We start from the raw sequence: 22,694 nt of genomic DNA on the forward strand, positions 1-22,694 counted from the left end.
AAGCTGTTCACTCCAATCTGGAAGTAACTTCTTCTTTCTTATGAAATGGTATATTTGAGTGGTTATCAATCAAACTTCAGATCATCCCTTTCTTCGTTTCTATGCAGAGCTGATAAAAAGCACATGGCTCAGGTTTCTGTGCCTAAGTATCATTTTTACTCATGTTCCAGCGCTCCACTGACTTTACTGATTAAAGAGCACACAAAGCTGGGCCTTGTGTGATCAGTGGGTTTTAAAAGGAGAAGAACAAGGATTAATTGATCTTCTATCTCTGAATAATATGATTTGATGGAAATTTAATAGGATCGGGTAGATTTTAATATTACCAGAGAGCCGTAAAGAACTTGACATTTCAATTTGTTTCTGAATCATTCATATAGCCAAAGAGCCAGAAATATACATACATTAATAAGCTTTCTGACAGAGCAATGAAGAGGAGATGGGAAGAAAGAGCTACATGGATCATTCTCTCACATGAAACACAGCAAGAACCGAAACTGAGTTATACAGAAAGATTTCTTGTCAGTCACCTTTGCCGCCTAGGAATAAACAAGTGTATCACTCTGAGGGCATGTTGTACTGAAGACTTAGTGTTAAGGTTGTACAAACTTGCAAGGCACTAGAGGACTGGACAAAGCTCCTTCATGCTTCCTGCTACCCCGATGGGCACTGGGCTGGGACATCATGTAGGGTTCCTGCTCGGTGCCTATAGTGTCATCCTTCTGCTCCTCCTTAGTAAGACACAGTGGTCTTTTTTTTTTTTCCCTTTGGGTCCGGTTGTGGGGCCTGAACTCTGGGCCTGGGCGCTGTCCCTCAGCTCTTCAGCTCAAGGCTAGCGCTCTACCACTTGAGCCACAGTGCCACTTCCGGCTTTTTTCTTTTTGCTCATGTGGTGCTAAGGAATCGAACCCAGGGCCTCATGCATGCAAGGCAAGCACTCTACCACTGAGCCACCTTCCCAGCCCTACACAGTGGTCTTCAAGAGTGCTTTTCCCTCCTTAGGTCTCAACCCTTTCTCAGTGTCCAGCAACCACAGTGATAGAAGATGGCAACCCAAGTCACCCTTCTCCAAGGCAGCATGTGGTTGAATGAGTTACCTCTGAAATGTGTGCTCTAAATGGGAGAAGAACTTGTTTAATAGTAGTTTTACTGCATCCTGCCAGCCGAAAATCTGTCCTCCTGGAATGTTATCTCCCACAAACTATAGTGACCTATTTAGAAAATCCCAGCTTCTAACCTGAATAAAGAAGCAGCTTTTTCTGAATGTCTTTTACTCAGTACATACATATGAACCACCTTAAGTAATGTTCATAATTCACCTTGTAGAGATATTTGCTTAGCATATTTTATTAAAAAGCTAAGAGAGTTCATTTGAGTGTTTTTCAGGGGTGAGGGCTGGGGTGCGTTTACTGAGACAGTCTCACTATGTAGCCCAGGCCTGCCTCTATCAGTCCTCCTTGCCTCAGCCTCCCCAGTACTGGGATTACAATTATGTGTCACCACTCCAGCTGGGTTTATTTAATTAATACAAATGAAAAATGGACCATTAAACCACTTCCTGTTAAGATTCTTCTATCATGGAAACTAATAAACCATGGATGCCCTCTTAGGCTTTTGGAGGTCATTACACCCAGGCCAGTATTTGCATATTGTAATCAATCATCACACATCACCATGCTTCCAGACTTCTGAACAAGTGAGCCCCCTGTGACCTTCACTGTTCTACACTTTTGTTTGTCTGTAGATTTATTTGTTCATCTCACTGCAACACTGGTGAGTCTGCACCTTAAGTAACTTTTCTTTCCATCTCGCCTTTAGTTTTTGGGAGACAGGGTCTCGCTGTGTAACTCAGGCTGGCCTGGAATTCACGCTCTTCCTGCCTCAGCCTCTCTAATACTGGACTGCAGGCATTTTGTTGGAATTACCTTTAGCCAGAAATGGTAACATGAAAAATGTACCCTCAACCCTATAAGATGTCTAATCCCTGTGCTCTACTCAGTGAATACTTTCTTCATAGGGCAAAACAGTTTTGTATATGTGATTAAGTTAAGAACTTAACTTAATTAGCCTAGATTATCTAGGTAGGCCCATAGATACAATCACAAAGATCTTTACAAGAGAAAGCTGTTTCTACTGACAAGGACAAGGTACTTGGATTGCAGTAGCAAAGACTAAAGTGATGAGCTCTGGAGATGAAGGAAGTGGCCACAAAATAAGAGATTCTGAGAATCTGCTAAAAAAAAAAAAAAAAAAAAAAAGGCAGTGAAACATTTTTTCCTCAGAATTTCAGAAAGAACCAGTCCTACCAACACACTGACTTTAACCCATTGAGGTGATTTCAAGACCTGTGACTTCTTGAACTATGAAAGAATAAATTTAAGTCACTGAAAGTCATGTATCACATCAACAAAAGTAAATCAATATGCCAAGTCTTAAATACTTAATTATCCCGTAAATATACAAAGATTCTTAAAATTAAAAGTGTATTTCCAGTGATCTATTAATTTGGGAATCTTACAAGTAGCACTCTTTCAGATTTAAAAATGTAAGCACCATCTCATAGTTATATGACTAACTGATCAAAAGTATTTACTAAATACCTACTATGGGCTGGGAAGGTGGCTCAGTGGTAGAGCACTTGACTTGCATGCTCGAGGCCCTGGGTTCGATTCCTCAGCACCACATAAGAAAAAAGCTGGAAGTGGTGCTGTGGCTCAGGTGGTAGAGCACTAGCCTTGAGCTGAAGAGCTGAGGGACAACTCCCAGGCCCAGAGTTCAGGCCCCACGACTGGACCAAAAAATAAAAAAATAAAAAAAAAAAAAAAAAATAAATAAATAAATACCTACTATGCACAAGTCATATGACTGAGAAACAGTAACATAAGCATATTGCCCTCAAAGTACATGTTTTAAATGGTCAATCTAAATAAATAAATAAATAAATAATAAAATTATCCTGAGTACTTATCATAATGACTCCAAAATACTTTCTGGCAAAGAGTTAATATTATGTTTTGTACTGAGCTATATAATGTAAGCACTGTGATATGAAACAAAAGTGCCAGAGTTATGGTGAAACAGCCTGTAGATAGCTATGAAATGATCTGATTTTAATTAATGACCGAGGATGGGGGAGAGTGGGGAGGAGATGGCTGGAAACAGATGAAACAGGAAGCGTGGTCGCCCATCTGGCTTTCCCAACAGCTTAGCCCAGAGGATGTGTGGATTTCAGGTGAGCATTCACACGCACATCAAGGTATGGCCTTTATCAGTAAAGGTTCGATCCTCAGTTATCCAAGGCTCTGAAGGTTCTGGAAATCTCATCAACTCTAAGTGCTGTATTTGGAGAGAACTGATATATATAGATATAGATAGATAGATAGATAGATAGATAGATAGATAGATAGATAGATAGATAGATAGATACACATATATACATATATGTATATATGTGTATATATATACATACACACACACACACACACACATATATATATATATATGAGTGATAAATTTTACTTGGTGTGCTGCAATGTTTGTAAGTTAAGAGATCCAATCACAAAGAAATCAACATCAGGATCGTATGCATCTACAGCATCATTAAATATGACCAATGTTAAGGTTTGGATAGGATGTGTCCTCCCAAACGCTCATGTATTAAATGCCTGGTGCCCATCTGGTGGCACTACTGAGAAGTGACTGGATCAGGAAAACACTAATGTCATAAGTGATTAGTCCACAGACAGGTTCATAGCTGGAAATGAATGAACAAAAAGGAGGCAGGGCCTCCTTGGAGGAAGTAAGTCCCTGGGGGCATGATTTTGAATGGTGTATGGTGTATGGTGTGTGTGTGTGTGTGTGTGTGTGTGTGTGTGTGTGTGTGTGTGTGTGTGTGTGTGTGTGTGTGTGTGTGTGTGTGTGTGTGTGTGTGTGTGTGTGTGTGTGTGTGTGTGTGTGTGTGTGTGTGTGTGTGTGTGTGTCCCTCTTCCTCTCTCTCCCCCCTATGGCCTCTCTCCATCTTCGACTTCTCACTTCTCCTCCCTCTTCTTTTCCTTTCTTCTTGCCTTCTCTCTCCTGTCTTCCTTTCTGGTCCACATCACCTCTCTCCCATCCTCTTCCTCCAGTCCCCATGACATGAGCAGCTCTGTACCACCATGTTCTCTCTTCCATGTCCAGAAACAATGAAGCCAAGCAATCATGCAATCACCTATGAAACCGTTAACCTAAATTAATATTTCCTCCTTCTAAGTTGCTTCCTCAGCTATTTTGTTGCAGCAGCAGAAATCTGACTAACATAGCAAGGCAAGAAAATAATAGTAGGGTTTATTTTGGCTCATGATATTGGAGGTTTCAGTCCATGACCAAGCTGGTCTCCTAGTTTTGGGGCCTGTGGTGAGGTAGCACATCATACCTAAGAGTGTAGAGAAGCCATTCACCATGTCATGTGAAGAAAGGATAAAGAGGAAGCAGAGACTGGGGTCCCAATATCACCTTCAAGAACACATCTTTCCAGTAACCAAAGTATCTTCCACTAGGCACCACCTCTTAAAGATTCTATCACTGCCCAACAGTGCCAATGACTGGGGACCACACCTTTAACAAATGGGCCTTTAGGGGACACCTATCTAAAGCATAGCAGCTGAAGTTACATTTTGATAAATACATTGTAAGTTGAAAAGAGCATAATCCAAACTGGCATTTAATCTATTTAATTTCATTGGCAAAGACCTTCACTCCAAATAAAATCACATTGTAAGCTGCAGATGTATGAAGATTTGGGGGGACACCAATGCGCTGGTTATAGGAAGGAGCTGTTATTTTTTTGTTACCCCTAGACCTTACCACAGTATACAGTTCTTTCCTAATAAATGATTAATTGAGTGAACAAATAACTAATAAATTCATACTATCTAAATTCACCGGGGACACATTTATGCACTACCACAGCAGAATGTGTTATAGGCCTGGTTGCTGAGGAGAACACAGGTCAGTGGGATAAAAGGCCTACATCAGTAGGTTAGCAAGGGAGAAAGCAATAAAGGCTGAGCGTGTCCGGACCATCATGGCCTGTTCTCTGCAGGAAAAGGAATTGGAGCATAGTCACATGAAAGGAGAAGCCAGAGACACAATATACTAAAAACGAGAGCAAGAGAGGGCAGATGATGTCTCAAGGTAAGAATTGAGGAAAGAATGAGAGAGTGTGAAACTATCAGGCAAACTCATAAATCTAATTGGCTTTACAAGTAAAGAGACAAAGAGAAGATAGATTTCCTATGCATTGCTATAATGAGCTGAATTTACGGTGCTGTGTAAGCATATAAATTTAATGGGATAGTTTTAATAAAAATTCATCTTTTAGAATTTAAAATAATCTCTGTTGTGATATGACTACATGCGATTATTGATTATATTGACTGTACACATGTACAATTGAGATAATGACCAACTTTTTTCCCTAGGCTTCCCTTCCCTTTAAAAAAGAAAAACATAAAGGAGAAATAAGTCATTAAAGCTTTGCTATTATGTGCTTTAATTACACATGTGACTTAGAGTAGATGATGATTTTTAGAATTCTGTCTTAGGAGTTTGATGAGAGAAGTTTTTGCTCTTGTTTTTATCAGCAAATAACCTAAGATCCTTTCCATAAAAACAGTCAAGAATTGACTATATAAAATAATATTTATTGAAATGAATTCCAAGAAAAGGGAGCAATAGGGGCTTTCGGTATTTTGGTTCTTTTTTTCTTCTTCTTCTCCTTTGTCACTATTTTTGTTTTTTTCTACTTTTGTCTTCTGTGTAAGTTTATCTGTTAGGCAGGCTAAGGAGAAGCACAGATATGGTAGGACAAAGGGTGAACAATTGCAGCAGTGACACTCACTAGACACTATGTTGAAAATGAACTATATAACTTGGGGGATCATTGGAAAGGAAAAACTTAGAGAAAGCAAGAGAAGACATGACACTGTTCAAAAAGAAATGGACTCATTACCTAACTTATGTACATCACCTTTACAATAACAATAAAATATTTTTAAAAATAAATAAAAGCCAGGCGCTAGTGGCTCATGCCTGTAATCCTAGCTACTCAGGAGCCTGCACTCTACCATTAAGCCATATTCCCAGCCCTAATTTTATTTTGTTTTTGTTTTGTTTTGTTTTTAAAGAAGCACTCTTGCAAACTTTTCCGCCCAGATTGGCTTCCCACCATGAACTTCAGGATCTCAGCATCCTGAGTAGCTAGGATTATAGTTGTGAGCTACCAGTCTAATCCAATTCTTTAACTATATGCTTGGTGTTGTTTTAATTATACAAGAAGTAATAGAGAGAGCATCAATTGAAAGTTCAGGCTCCTGAGACAAACATGTTCAGATCTTACCTCTGCCATTTCCTGGATGTGGGAAACCAACCAATAGAGTTAATCACTCTGCGACCTATGTAAAAAATGGGGGCAATTAGAAAACATACTTCACAGAGGTGTTGTAAAGATCAGCTTCAATTTAAGATGAAAATTTGCTATCATACAGAGGCATAAACACAATGGCACCCATGAACTCAATGTCTAGTTTCAAAATACCTTATTTCATAGTATTTGTGTCAGTTCACAGGATATTTTTTTAAAATAATAATAAAATGAAACAGCACAGATACTGGAAAGCCTCTAAACTGACCCTAACCTCCCCTATTCCCTATCATAAATAATCATCATCAGGAGTAAGGCATATAGTTTTTTCTATTTTTTTTATTTTACTACATATACGAACACATAAATAATATAAACATTGTATATGTCTCTAATTATATAAATGGTATCTAGTTTCAACTTGTTTTATATGTCTCTGAAAACATATGATATAGTTCAACTATATATAGTTTCTCTATGTAATATTATATAGTATAAATAATACTGCAGTGTATATATTCGTTGCCTATTAATGGACTTTTTTTGTTTTTCAAAAATAACATATTTCTGCTGTACAATATTTTTAGTAGTTGCTATAGTGGGCATTTTCATTACATTTGCCCTAATAGAACTTGTACTTCCAAGCTTCTATTTCTTTTCATATGTACATCATTTTGAAAGCACTTTATCATCTTTAAATATAAAACCCAAGCCCTTTAGCTTGGTGTGAGAATCCCATGTGTGTCCAACCTTTGCACTGTCTCCTCCTGGAGGAAGACAACACTTCAGCCATAGCACACTACTGCAGAGTGCAAAGGAACAATGGCCTTTTTTTTTCATTTTATGCTTTTAAGTTTTATGTTTCTTCTTGGAAAGTCTTTTGGACTGTCTCCTCTTTGGACAGAAATAAATGCTATCTTTCTTCGCATCCAGAAGACACTGCCCACAACTCTATTAAAGCACTCAATGCCATGCTATTTTGAAAAGTATATTTTCCTCTAACCTGCTCCCAGCAAAAAGCAACGTATTCCAGTTATCTTTGGATCCTCAGTACCTGGCAATCTCAAAACAGCATAGGACATCAAAAAACACTGAAGGAATGAGTTGATGAATGGGAATTTTTTTTAAGTAATTGAAAATAGAATGTTTTCAGCAAAGAGAAATAAAGACAATCTGGATTCTATTCTTAAAATCACTTAAAATAACTACTTAAAACAGCTACTTAAAAATACTATTAAGTTTCACCCTTGTGGATGGTAGGGGAAAAACAAAGGAGGAGACAACAATGCTTGATAAGAAATGTACTCATTATCTTGCTCATGTAACTGTAACCCCTCCTCTGTACAGTATTCTCATAATAAAAAACTAATTTAAAAAAAAGTTTATGAACCCCAAGATAAGGACTCAATTTTTTTTCTTTCTTGCTATTGCTTCTAACATATTTATAAGATATTTCTTTATTGCTTTGTATGTCCCTCCTCCATGGTATAACCCCTGTTTTCACTGTATTTGATGCTGGTATAATTTGTGGAGGGGAAGGTGGACCCATTGCAACAATGAGATGTACAAGACGTTATGTCGAAAAACGAACTTTACAACTTTGGCGTGAGGTGGGGAGGGAGGGGCACGGGGAAGGGGGGTTGGGGGGAAAGATAGAAAGGGATAGAAAGGGGAAACAAAGGAGGAGGCAACAATGCTTGATAAGAAATGTACTCATTATCTTGCCCATGTAATTGTAACCCCCCTATACGGTATTTTCACAATAAAAAAAATTTAAGTTTCACCCTTGTTATTATTATTATATTAATTATTATATTAAGTGATTATTATATATTAAGTGATGCAATTTATTTTTTTGGGGGGGGTCCAGTCGTGGGGCCTGAACTCTGGGCCTGGGCGCTGTCCCTTAGCTCTTCAGCTCAAGGCTAGCACTCTACCACTTGAGCCACAGCACCACTTCCAGCTTTTTTCTTTTTGCTTATGTGGTGCTGAGGAATTGAACCCAGGGCCTCATGCATGCAAGGCATGCGCTCTACTACCTAGCCACCTTCCCAGCCCCAGTGATGCAATTTAAATGGTAGATAACTCAGAAAAAGACATAACATTTTTCCATCATATGCAAAAATCTAGACTAAAATCTAGACTGAAAATGATGATATGATTGTAAAAGGGGAGTTTGTTCATCTAATATTTGATAAGGGAGCCAAAAACAAAGGATGTCAGAAAGGCACCTCTTCAACAAATGGTGCTGGCAGAATTGGCTATATGCATGCAGAAAACTGAAGTTAGATTCTTATATATCACCTACACCAGAATCCATTCCAAATATATCAAAGACCTCAATGTAAGACCAGATACCCTGAAAATACTACAGGAAGGGATAAGAGCAACATTAGGGCTTCTTGGCACTAGTAGAAACTTCCTAAATAAAGATCCAAAATCACAACAAACCAAAGAAAAACTAGATAAGTGGGAGTGTGTCAAGCTGAAGAGTTTCTGCATGGTAAAGGACATAGCTAGCAAAATAAATACAAAGTCTACAGAATGGGGAAAGATCCCTACTAGCTGTGGATCAGATAAGGGCCTAATATCTACAGTATACTCAGAGCTCAAAAAAATTAACCCTCCCAAAAGCAAATCCTCAAAGAAACAATAACCCAATTAATAACTGGGCTAAAGACTTAAAGAGGTATTTTTCCCAAAAAAAAATAAGAATAGCCAATAGACACGTGAAGAGATATTCAACATCTCTGGCTTGAAAGAAATGTAAATCAAAACAACAATGAGAGTCCACTTTACCCCAGTAAGAATGATCTATATCAAGAAAACTAACAATAACAGATGCTGGTGGGGATGTAGCCAAAAGGGAAGGCTACTACACTATTGATGGAAATGCAAATTTGTTCAACCATTCTATAAAGCAGTTTAAAGGTTCCTCAAAAGACTGAACATAGAGCTTCCCCCACTCCTAGGCACTTGTCCAAATGACCACTAACCAGGTTGCACAACCATGTTCACTGCAGCATTGTCTACCATGGCTGAGATATGGAATTAACCCAGATACTCCTCAGTAGACAAATGAATCAAGAAAATGTGGTATATATACACAATGGAATTCTTCTATCAGCAAGAATGACACTGTCCCATTCATAGAGAGACTTGAAAAAAAATATACTAAGCAAAGTAAGCCAGACACAAAGATACATAGGCTGCATAGTTTCACACATTTGTAATAACTAGAATGTGCTTATAAATCTACAAGTAAATCCAATGGACAGTAAAAGGCAAATACTTACATCTAGACACGATTAATTAAACAGCATCTAAACACTCAGAGAGAACAAAGGATCCTCTTAGGAGAAGATCACAAGAGCTCAATAGCTATGTACATAAGATCATATAAAATGATGCTTATTGAAATGATCTCCAAGAAATGGGAGTAAAATGTCTTTAATTTTACAGTTTATGGTTCTTTTCTCCTTTCCTTTTTCTTTGACTATGCCCTTCTGTTTGCTGGTTTTTATTTCTGTACCCTTTGCCTTGCATATAGGTTTGTCTGAATTGGAGAGGGGAAAGGGAAGCACAGAAATGGTAGGACACAGGGAGAACCAATTCAGCAGTGAAACCCACTAGACACTATGTTGTAAATGAACTATACAACTTTGGGGGGGAGGGGAAAACCTGGGAGAGAATGAGGGAGAAGATGATATTATTTTAGAAAAAGAGAGAGAAAGAAAGAACTGTACTTCTGGGCGCCAGTGGCTCACACCTGTAATCTTAGCTACTCAGGAGGCTGACGTCTGAGGATCATGGTTCAAAGCCAGCCTGGACAGGAAAATCCATGAGACTGTTAGCTCCAATTAAGAACCAGAAAAACCAGAAGTGACACTGTAGCTCAAGTGGTAGAGCATTTGCCTTGAGCTAAAAAGCTGAGGGACAGCGCCCAGGCCCAAAGTTCAAGCCCCATGACCGACAAAAAAAGAAATGTAGTCATTACCTGAATCATGTGACTCCTCTGTACAACACCTTTACAATGAATTTTTTAAAAAAGAAAACTTATGGGAAAATGTCAAACAATCTTTAATAAACTGCTAATTTGATTTTTTAAGTGGGGGAGGGGGATGTTCAGAGAAGGAATCAGCAGGAGTGGGAGGAGAAAAGAAGAAGATAAGGTGAATAATATTGAAGTTACATTATGTAGATATAAAAATAGTAATAATACAACCAACTGAAAACTGTTCAAAAGGAGAGGGAGTTAAGAAAGAATAATATAATAAGATGAATCAAAGTAATTAAATATATGTATGTAAATATCATGATGAAACCCTGTGTATAATTAAGTTGTGCTAATATTTTTTTCTTTTTTTTATTGTAGAGATACTACACAGAGGGTTACAGTTAGATGAGTAAGGTAATGAGTACACTTCCTATTGAGCATTGTTACCCCCTCCATTGTTTTCCCCCTACCATCCCTTCCCTCCCTACCTTCCCCAAGGTTCTTTTTTTTTTTTATTAATTGTGATTAAGTGATTACATAACTTCCTGAATTTCACAGTATTGTGGAATAATGATGCTCATTTAAAGTCACAAGTTCATTCTAACTTTCCTGGAGCAAATTGTCTATCACAGTCTATAACATTTAACGGTGTACACATATATACCATACATGTGATCAGCAGCATGGGGATATTTAGTAGTGGTTCGACCAGATGAGTGGGAGTTCTTTGTTTCTTAAGTCCTGTTAGTTTTGTCGTATCACCTAACATTTTGGATTTAGCATCCACTTATCAGGGAGACCATGTACCATTTGTCTCTTTGCTCTTGGCTTACCTCGCTCAACATGATTCCTTCTAGCTCCATCCATTTCCCTGCAAATGCCATTATTTTGTCATTTCTAATGGCTGCATAATATTCCATTGTGTATAGATACCACAATTTTTGGATCCATTCATCTGTGGTGGGGCATCTGGGTTGTTTCTATATCCTAGCTATTGTGAACAGTGCTGCAATAAACATGGAGGTGCACATGTCCTTGTATACTGGTTCCTGTTGTTCAGTGTAGATGCCTAGAAGTGGTATGACTGGGTCATAAGGGAGGTCAATCTTTAGCTTTCTAAGGACCCTCCAGACTGCTTCCCAAAGTGGTTGTATAAGTGTACATTCCCACCAGCAGTGTAATAGGGTTCTTCTTTCTCCACATCCCCTCCAGTATTTGTCGTTGGCTGATTTGTGAATGTGGGGCATTCTGACTGGGGTAAGGTGGTATCTCAGGGTTGTCTTTATTTGCATTTCCTTCACCACCAGGGATGATGAACATTTCCTCATGTGTTTCTTTGCCATTTTTATTTCTTCTTTTGAGAAGTCCCTCTTTAGTTCCCTTGCCCACTTAGTAATTGGTTTGTTAGGTTTGGGAGGGATTAGTTTCTTGAGTTCCCTGTATATACAGGATGTTAACCCCTTGTCTGATATATTGCTGGTAAATATTTTTTCCCAATTAGTTGGTTGTCTTTCTAGCTTGGTTACGATAGATTTAGCTGTGCAGAAGCTTTTCATTTTAAGGTAGTCCCATTTGTCGAGTCTCTCTCCAACTTGTTGTGACCCTGGGACTCTGTTCAGGAAGTTCCTTCCTGTGCCTATTAGTTCAAGTGTCTCTCCTACTCTGTCCTGCAGTAGTTTCAGAGATTCAAGTTTAATGTTAAGGTCTTTAATCCATTTTGAGTTGATGTTGGTGCATGGTGATAGGCTGGGGTCCACTTTTAGTTTTCTGCCATGTGGCCGCCCAGTTTTCCCAGCACCAGTGGTTGAAGAGGCTGTCTTTCCTCCATTGTATGTCTTTGGCTCCTTTGTCGAATATCAGCTGGCTGTAGGCCTATGGATTTATTTCTGGATCTTCTATTCTGTTCCATTGGTCTTCGGGTCTGTTTTTGTGCCAGTACCATGCTGTCTTTGTTCGGCATGGATAGCCCTCCCATGTTGTCTTTATCCCCTAGAATTGTTTTGGCTATTCAAGGTCTTTTGTTGTTCCATATGAATTTTTGGACTGTTTTCTGTATTTTGGCTATTCTAGGTCTTTTGTTGTTCCATATGAATTTTTGGACTGTTTTCTGTATTTCATTGGGATTTTGATAGGAATTGCATTGAATTTGTATATTAATTTTGGAAGTATTACCATCTTTACTATATTAAGTCGGCCTATCCAAGAGCATGGGAGGTCTTTCCATTTCCTAGTGTCTTCTGCAATTTCTTTCTTTAACTTTTTATAGTTTTCATTAAATAGTTCTTTTACATCTTTGGTTAGGTTAATTCCTAAGTATTTTATTTTTTGGGAGGTTATTGTGAATAGGGTTGCTCCCTTTATTTCCCTCTCTTCTTGTACATTGTCAGTATACAGGAAAGCAACTGATTTTTGTGGGTTTATTTTGTATCCTGCTACTTTGCGGAAGTGATTTATGATTTCTAAGAGTTTGGGGATGGAGTTTTTGGGATCGTGAAGGTATAGTATCATGTCGTCTGCAAAAAGGGATAGTTTAACTTCTTCTTTCCCTATGTGGATCCCTTCAATGTCTTTTTCTTGCCTTATTGCCCTGGCTAAGGGTTCCAGGACTATATTGAAGAGGAGTGGAGACAGTGGGCATCCTTGCCTTGTTCCTGTTTTTAGGAGAATTGATTGTAGCTTTTCCCCATAAAGTATAATATTGGCTATTGGTTTGTCATAAATGGCTTTTATTGTTTTTAGAAATGGTCCTTCTATTCCTATTTTCTCCAGAGCTTTTAGCATGAATGAATGTTGAATTTTATCAAAGGCCTTTTCTACATCTGTGGCGATAATCATATGATTCAAGTTGTGCTAATATTATTTAAAAATAAATAAATGATGAATGATATACCTTGTATTGTAATACTAAGCTAAGCTAAGCTATAATTGATTCTGACTGTTAGGCAGGAGGTTGACCGCAATTAGCTTCAGTATCATATCCTTTTTCATAGTGTTTTGGTTTAGCCCTAAGCCCCTTTTTCATTTCCACCACAGCATATGTGTCATTTGTAGGTTTGCGTCTCCAAAAGCTTTTCCATAGTAATGGACCTTATGGCACTCATTCAGAGACTAGTGTGAGATAATCAGCACTTCCTAAAATAACATGGAAGCTAGGAAATAGAAAATCTTTGCACTTCCTCTTGGAGGAGCTCTTATAAACAACTGTGTCCACATGCATGCTGGTGTCAACTGAAGAACAGCTAGAAAGCTGGTGGCTCATCTTGTTCATTTTACAGATAAGAAAACAGACAATAAGAGATGGCAGTCCAACCAAGTCTTAATAAGAGAACAGCTGTCCATCAGAAAGAATGACATTGCCCCATTTGTTAGGAAATGGAAAGACTTGGAAAAAACTATATTAAGTGAAGTAAGCCAGGCCAAAGAAACATAGGTCCTATGGTTTCCCTTATTTGCAATAACTAGCATATGTCTGAGTCAAGCAGAAAAGGTCAGATAAATTGATGTTAGGGAAATGAACCCTAAGATATGTATTCAAATATTTTTTTCTTTCATGTGATTGTTTCTAATACATTTATTTATAAGATGATTTTTTTGTTGATTTGTATGTTCCTCCCCCACGGTATAACCCCTGCTTTCACTGTTTTTGATGTTGGTATAAGTTGTGGAGGGGAAGGGAAAAAACAAATCGTGTAAATAGGGATACAGGTGGACCCATGGCAACAATGAGATATACAAGTCCGTTATGTCGAAAACAAACTTTACAACTTTGGTGGGGGGGAGGGATACGTGCGGGGGCGGGGGAAAGATGGGAAGGGATAGGAAGGGGCAACAAAGGAGGAGGCTACAATGCTTGATAAGAAATGTACTCATTAAATTAACCCCCAAAAATCAATGGCTTTTCTGTATACCAACAATGAGAAAAGTGTGGCTGAAATTAGGAAAGCAACTCCATTTATAATAGCCCCACAAAAAATAAAATACCTAGGAATTAACTTAACCAAAGAAGTGAAGGACCTCTATGATGAAAACTTTAAAAACTTGAAAAAGGAAATCAAAACAGAACTTAGAAAATGGCAAAAAAAAAAAAAAAAAAAAAAAAAAAAAAAAAAAAAAAAAAAACCTCCCATGCTCCTGGACTGGAAAGATTAACATTGTGAAAATGGCAATACTACCCAAGGCTATCTACAAATTCAATACAATACCTATCAAAATTCCAACCTCATTCTTCAAGGAAATAGAAGAGGCAATCCAAAAATTCATATGGAACAATAAAAGACCCCGAATAGCAAAAACACTCCTCAACAGAAAGAACACTGCTGGAGGAATATCAATACCAAATTTCAAACTCTGCTATAAAGCCATAGTAATCAAAACAGCTTGGTACTGGCACAAGAACAGACCTCAGGACCAATGGAATAGAATTGAAAACTCAGAAATGAACTTACAGACCTATAGCTATCTAATCTTCCATAAGGGAGCTAAAAAAAAATAGAATGGAAGAAAGACAGCCTCTTCAGTAAATGGTGCTAGCAAAATTGGTTAATTACTTGTAGAAAACTAAAGCTAGATCCTTATATATCACCCTGCACCAGAATCAACTCCAAATGGATCAAAGACCTCGAAGTCAAAGCAGACACTCTGAAAACATTACAGCATGGAATAGGAGAAACCCTAGGTCTCCTTGGCACAGACCGAAATTTTCTTAATAGAGACCTGGAAACACAACAAATCAAAGATAGGTTGGACAAGTGGGATTGTATGACGTTGCAGAGCTTCTGCAGGGCAAAGGACATAGCTAGCAAGATCAATAGAAAGCCTACGGATTGGGAGAAGATCTTCACTAGCCATACAACAGACAAGGGTCTCATATCTAAAATATACCTGGAACTCAAAAAATTAAATCCCCCAACAACAAATCCTCAAAGAAACAACTGCCCAATAAATAAGTGGGCGAAAGACTTAAAGAGAAACTTCTCTGAAGAGGAAAGAAGGATGGCCAATAGACACATGAAGAACTGCTCAACCTCCCTAAGCCATAAAAGAAATGCAAATCAAAACAACACTGAGATACCACCTCACCCCAGTTAGAATGGCAAAAATCAAGAACTCTAATAACAACAGATGCTGGAGGGGATGTGGACAGAAGGGAACCTTACTTCATTGTTGGTGGGAGTGTAAACTTGTTCAACCACTTTGGAAAGCAGTATGAAGGTTCCTCAAAAGACTTCACATAGAGCTCCCCTATGACCCAGCAATCCCACTTTTGGGGATTTAGCCAAATGATCACAAACAAGACCACACTAAAGCTACCAGCACAACTATGTTTATTGCAGCATTATTTACCATAGCTAAGATATGGAACCAACCCAGATGCCCCTCAGTAGATGAATGGATCAAGAAAATGTGGTATATATACACAATGGAATTCTCTGCCTCCATCAGAAAAAATGACATTGCCCCATTTGTTAGGAAATGGAAAGACTTGGAAAAAATTATATTAAGTGAAGTAAGCCAAGCCCAAAGAAACATAGGTCCCATGGTTTCCCTTATTTGCAATATCTAGTATATGTATGAGTCAAGCAGAAGAGGTCAGATAAGGTGATGTGAGGAAAATGAACCCTTAGATATGTATTTAAATGTTTTTTTTCTTTCATGTGATTGTTTCTAATGCATTTATAAGATTATTTCTTTGTTGCTTTGTATGTCCCCCCACACACACAGTGTAACCCCTGCTTTCACTATATTTGATGTCGGTATAATTTGTGGAGGAGAAGGGGAAAAACAAGTCATTTAAGGATACAGGTGGACCCATTGCAACAATGAGAAGTACAAGTTGTCATGTCGAAAACGAACTTTACAACTTTGGTGGGGGGCGGGGGAAGGCTGGGAAGGGATGTGAAGGGTAAACAAAGGAGGAGGCTGCAATGCTTGATAAGAAATGTACTCATTATCTTGCCCATGTAATTGTAACCCCTCTGTACAGTATGTTCACAATAAAAAAAAATGTTGTTAAGTGAAATGAACCCCAAGATAGGGACTCAAGAGGTTTTGTCTTTGTTGCTGTTGTTTTTAATGTACTATGTGCTTTGTTTTTGTTTCTTTTGTATGTTCTTCCCCCATGGTATAACCCCTGTTTTCACTGTATATGATTCCTGTGCCCTCATCTTATATAGACATTCTTTCTAATTTGGGGAGGGGAAAGGAAATAACAAGACTCTGAAACAAAGATACAGGTTGACCCATTGTAACAATGAGATGTTCAAGACACTATGTTGAAAATGAACTTTACAACTTGGGGGTGGGGAGGGAGGAGTTGGGAAAGTGGGAAGGGAAGGGATGCTAGGGGGAAAACAAAGGAGGGGGTAACAATGTTTGATAAGAAATGTATTCATTATCTCATGTAACTGTAACCCCTCTGTAGTGTATCTTTACAATAAAAAATGTAAAAAAAGAAAGAAAAAAAAGAAATGTACTCATTATCTTGCCCATGTAATTGTAACCCCTCTGCACAGTATTTTCACAATTAAAAAAAAGAGAGAGAACGGCCGGCCCTTGCGGAGGGTGTATCAAGCTATCATCTTAGTACTTTAAGTATACCATTATTTCCTCAAAGTGTTAGCCACAAATCCTTAATACTTCATTAATCTCCATTCTTCCAAAGGATGAAGCTGAGGCTTAGTTGGGTTAAATTACTTGCTTTATGTCACAAGATTGTAGGGGATGAAGCTAGTTTTCACCACATCTTTCTGACTCCGATACCTTTGCTCTTTGCTGCTTTCATGACATTACGTTGGCAGCTGTTTCCACCCCATGCCTCATGTATGGGGCCAAATCCAAGCTAATGTTTTTCATCTTATCCATTACTCAATTAAGAAAATTACTGACACATGCTGTGGATGTCCCTGCTTCACTTCCTCCTTTCCGGCAGTGTGCACACTGCCATTACTGAAGCCAAGAGGTTTTGGATGTTCTTCCTTTTGAGTCTTTCCTTTCAATGTAGTCAGATGGCCATGAGCAAATCTCAATTCAGTCTACCTCTCCCCCGAAAGGCTCTGAGTTACCAGAGACTCACAAGCACTGAGAAACTACTAGGACCAATTCATTCCTAGCTCGAGCAGAAAAACTGCTGTAACACTTCCCCCTGAGACCCAGTAAAGCTGCCCAGGCCTCGATATGAGAACTCACATCTCTTTCTAATGGATAGCATTTTTGCTTAAAATATTTAGTGTCATTTTCTGTGACTTAAAAACAAATAACTTGCCAGGTACCTGTGGCTTATGCCTGTAATCCCAGTTACTCAGAGATCAGAGGATCACAACTTCAAAGACAGCCCAGACAGGAAAGTCTATAAGAGTCTTCTCTCCAACTAACCAATAAAAAGAAGGAAGTGGAGCTGTGACTCAAGTGGTAGTGGCTTAACCTTGAGTGAAACAGCTCAGGGACAGTACCCAGACCCTGAATTCATCCCTACAACTGGCCCATGAATGCACGTGTGCACGTGCGTGCGTGCGTGCGTGCGTGCGCACACACACACCAAAAAAAAAAATCAAAAAACAAAAATACCTGTGGAGATTTCCCATTCCTATAAACTAATCATTTCACTATCCTCTTATGGAAGATAACTTACAATATAAGTGTCATAAAAACAACTGGACTTAATATAAATTTTTACTTTATCACTTCAACTAAGCACATTTACTTTTTACTTTGGTTTTGGGGGCATAATTTGCTTCTGTGAAGGCAGATTTTCGTAAAATTAAGGGCAGAGGAACACTCAGCAGACCATACAATGATTTAAGCACAACTGAGGGCTTCCTTGCATCACAATGAATCTAAAATTTTTGTTTTGAAATATCTTTTTATTTTTTTATTTTTATTTTTTTGGGTCCAGTCGTGGGGCCTGAACTCTGGGCCTGGGCACTGTCCCTCAGCTCTTCAGCTCAAGCCTAGCGCTCTACCACTGGAGCCACAGCATCACTTCCAGCTTTTTCGTTTATGTGGTACTAAGGAATCGAACCCAGGGCCTCATGCATGCAAGGCAAGCGCTCTACCACTGAGCAGCCCCCTGAAATATCTTTTGATATCCAAAAATAAGGAAGAGTTCATGTATCCTGTCATAACTTCAGCATCACAATCTTTTCAACTGTTGGCTCAGAATGGCCCATGTTCAATGTTAACAGAGAATCTAGCATCTACCTCTTCAAAACTAGCATCTTTGCAAAGAAGCCAGATGAGCCTGTAAGATTCTCTTGTCACTTGCCTTTGATGAGAAAAAAAAAATCTAAGAGAACACACTGGTGGTGATCTTAACTCTATGGAATCTGACAAGGGACATAGGAGAGACCAAATAAATACAACTATGAGGAAGAACAAGTTGGTTGAGTAATTCAAACCAAAATGACTTCTCAAAACTGAAGAAAGGGAACATAAAAACCAAACACAAAGGTGATATAAAAGGAAAGGAAAGCCAGGTGCCAGTGGCTCACGGCTGTAATCTTAGCTACTCAGGAGTCTGAGATTGAGGATCACAGTTCGAAACCAGCCTAGGCAGGAAAGTCTGTGAGACTCTTATCTCCAATTAATCAGAGAAAAAGCAGGAAGTAGCACTGTGGCTCAAGTGGTAGAACAGGAGCCTTGAGCAAAGGGAGCTGAAGGACAGCATCCAGACCAAGTTCAAGCCCCAGGACTGGCAAAAAAAAAAAAAAAAATTATAAGTAAAGTCAAGCCAGGTGCCAGCGGCTCATGCCTGTAATCCTAGTTATTCAGGAGGCTGAGATCTGAGGATCACGGTTCAAAGCCAGCCTGGGCAGGAAACTCCATGAAACTCTTATCTCCAGTAAACCACCAGAAAACCAGAAGTGGCGCTGTAGCTCAAGTGGTAGAGCACTAGCCTTGAGCTGAAGAACTGAGGGACAGGGCCCAGGCCCAGACAACAGACAGTAGATATGAAAGCCAGTGCTAGGAAAGTAATGACCGTTCTCTGTGTCAGAGCATAACCAATACAATGGAAACTGCTCCCATCAATTAGGAAGTCATTACAAAAAAGACCAGTAAATGGGAGGAACATGGGAAGACTTACCACTAATCATCCCAGACACTGAAATTATACGTAACTTTCATTTTATGCCTTCAAGATAGTCTAAGCTTGTTCAACACTAACAAGTGCAGAAATCCCTCTCAGCAAAGGCTATAAACACTGAATCTATACAGAACCTTCCTTGAAGCTGCCCAGAAGTTGCCCTATGCTCCAGGTGTCTTCTAACCAAGCAAGAGCTCATCTCTAGTTCCTGTTCTGGCTACATTTGTACCTTGAGTGCTTACTTTCTCTCTGGTTTTGTGTGCTTTAAATGTGTACTGGGGTTTGAACTCAGAACCTCACACGTACTTAGCTTTTTTCTTAGCTGATACTCTAACACACAGCCCATGCCATCAGAGTTTTTGTTATTTTTGGCAATAGAGTCTTAAAGCACAATCCTCCATATCTCAGCCTCCTAGGTAGCTAGGACTACAGCCATGAGCCACCAACATAAGCTAGACCAATTGTTTTAACCCCCACAATAGCTTTATGAAATACAACCATTTATTACACCCAATGAATAGATAATGGCATTGGCACAAAGACGTTTGCAAAATGTGATGAAGAAAAAAAATGGCTTTTAGGAGCCTACATAGCAAAACAGTTGATTTGGAACATTTCTTTGACTGCAGTGAGCCATGTTTTTACAGTCTTATAACCTTTTCTAGTGTACAGGAAAATAAGAATGCAATGTTGATACTAGAGTATTCCCCTCCCCATGTTCATGAAAGGACCATCTGTTTCTTGAATTGTATTCATCAGGAAACCTGAAAGAATCTCAAAAGATATATTCATCTGGAAAGAGGGAAAGAGAAGTGGGAATAGAGCCTGAGAGGAAAAGTAAGAGGGCAAAGAAAGTAAGAACAAACAGAGCCTTTAAAGAATTCTGAGGAGCTAGGCAAGGTTCTGACTCCTATAATACCTAGATTTCTAAGCAAAGGATCCTGTCTGAATAATGCTTGATTAAAGCAAAAGGGTTTTTTTTGTTACAATGCTTATAAATGTTTCTGCTGCTAGCTATATTTCCCTATGAATTGATAGTTGATTCTGTTTTATAAAAGAAACACCTCTATACTTTAAAGGATGTTGTTGTGAACATCTGGACCTGAAGTAGTCATATAAAGGGGTTTCAATTCGACATGCCAATGTGTAAGTACAATTCAACTTGATCCATGTCACTCCTACTATCATTCTCCTCCCTGCACATTTATTTCAACATCTTTGAACAACCACAGGTAATTTTTTAAAAGTTAAAATTTGCATCTTAGTAAATATTGAAGATTGCAAAAAAAAAAAATTCTAAGGAAGGCCAGGGGAGAAACTAGGGGTGATGGCCAGACTGTGATACACAAGGCACTGGAGACAAAGGCAGAGCTGCTAGACCGTTTTGCTGTATACAGAGAGGGATTTCCATTAGGAGCATCATTGAGAGGCTTTTCCAGGCATTTTTTTTTGCATTATAGCTAATACTTTCATGTTTTCATATTTTACTAGCATACATTATTAGTATAAGGGAGTTTTATTGTGATAATTCTATAGGTGTATACAGTGTACTTGGATCAAATTCATCCCCTCTACTAATACTTCTTTGATGAAACACTGTGTTTAGAATTTCCAAAAAAGTACTAACACTAGTAAACTATTCTGTTTAATCCAATACTAAAGAGAATGAAATATTTTTCTTTTAAAGATGAAACAGTTGAGTTGTGGCTTTTATTATTTCCAATAAAAAGGAGTCACCCCTTAGTACAAGTCCAATTCTAGGACTTGGTGGTTGATTCTGCAGTTTACTAGCTATGCAGTGTTGGCAAATAATTCAATCTCTAAGTAGTATTCATCTTTAAATAGTCAATAATAATAATTACTTCACAGCGCTGGTGTGATAATTAAATGTTACTAAATATAAACACAGTGTATTTTCTCAATGATAAAGGGTTGACATAATTTATTAATTTTTGCAATGCTATTTTGCTAATATTTGCAATGGGTATTTTGCTACATATAATCATAAACTATTCCCAATTAATACAGACTTTTATTTAGGAGTATAAATGATTAGCAGTGGCTCCCAGCAGTATTTTTACAAGTTTATAACCCACCATTCTTTAAGTCAATGAGCATTTATTGATCCTGTTTTTTGTGGGGGGGGGGGTTCTTGTTGATTTTTGTGGTTTTATCTTTTTTTGGTCGGTTGTGGGGCCTGAGCTCTGGGCCTGGGCACTGTCCCTCAGCTGAGCCACAGCGCCACTTCGGGCTTTTCCTGCTTATGTGGTGCTGAGGAATCGAACCCAGGGCCTCATGCATGCAAGGCAAGAGCTCTACCACTCAGCCACCTTCCCAGCCCCTTGATCCTGTTTTTTAAGACTCAATTCTAAAAAGCAAAGGAATGAATATCTGAAGTTGGAATTGCTAGACTCAATACATTGGTGAGATATATGAGATAGAAAGGATCACAAAAATCACTTAATAGACACCGTTCCCTTCATATACAAAGAACTAACAGTGCTTTACCCACTGTCTGTCTATGTGGTGGTAATGACAAGATGCTTATTCATACATAGTAACTCTTCCACTCTGTAGGTGGAATTGCTGTAGGTGATGCCCCTACAGCAAGTTTTATACATGTCTTCATTCCTGCCTGAAGTTTTAGTGTGACCAAGGCACCTCTTACCACTGAGTCACCATGCCCCCAACTTCTACTCCTCGTCACGTAATAGCACCGGCTCTCTTTCCAGCACGCATTACAAAACTGTAAATCACATCCAGTTATCTCAAAGAGCTTGTTCTCTACCTGTAGGCTATTAAGTTCTAACACTGCAGATAGCTTCAGATCCTGAGATAGAAGGTGACTGGGGAATCTTGGCCTTGGAATCAATCTGCTTTAACAAGAGAATGAAGTGATAGACCCCTGGGAAAGCACCTGGTATCCCCATTCCCTTTTGTCTCATTGGACTTCAATTTTACAGACTTTGGAGAAAGCACTTACTCTGACAGAATTTCTTGGTAGTGGCAGTGTGGGTGCCAACTGGGATTTCTGATAATTTACCAGTAAGTCCTGATTAGCAGTCTTGTCAGTTCTTTCCATCAGGTTATTACAGCCTACCTATCTAAACGATTCTACTTCATTCCTCCTTTCCTTTTTCTTCTTCTTCCAAGAATTATTTATTGATCAGGGCCAGCACCATGGACCTTTTTTCTAAATAGTGCAGATTTTCTGTATC

General features: G+C 38.7%; 1 long non-coding RNA gene across 2 annotated transcripts in view; it reads right to left on the reverse strand.

Annotated features, from left to right (window-relative positions):
- The window catches only part of LOC138836286 (uncharacterized), a 445,512-nt gene that overhangs the window by 295,594 nt on the left and 127,224 nt on the right, over positions 1-22,694 (reverse strand). For both annotated transcript variants that reach the window (XR_011374933.1, XR_011374934.1), the window contains exon 3: positions 6,377-6,431. This is a non-coding gene — a long non-coding RNA (uncharacterized lncRNA). The remainder of the gene's footprint in view (positions 1-6,376; positions 6,432-22,694) is intronic.

Source organism: Dipodomys merriami, unplaced genomic scaffold (genome assembly GCF_024711535.1).
Source record: "Dipodomys merriami isolate MVZ:Mamm:240054 unplaced genomic scaffold, mDipMer1.0.p SCAF_10, whole genome shotgun sequence".
In the NCBI taxonomy this organism is placed as follows: Eukaryota; Metazoa; Chordata; class Mammalia; order Rodentia; family Heteromyidae; genus Dipodomys; species Dipodomys merriami.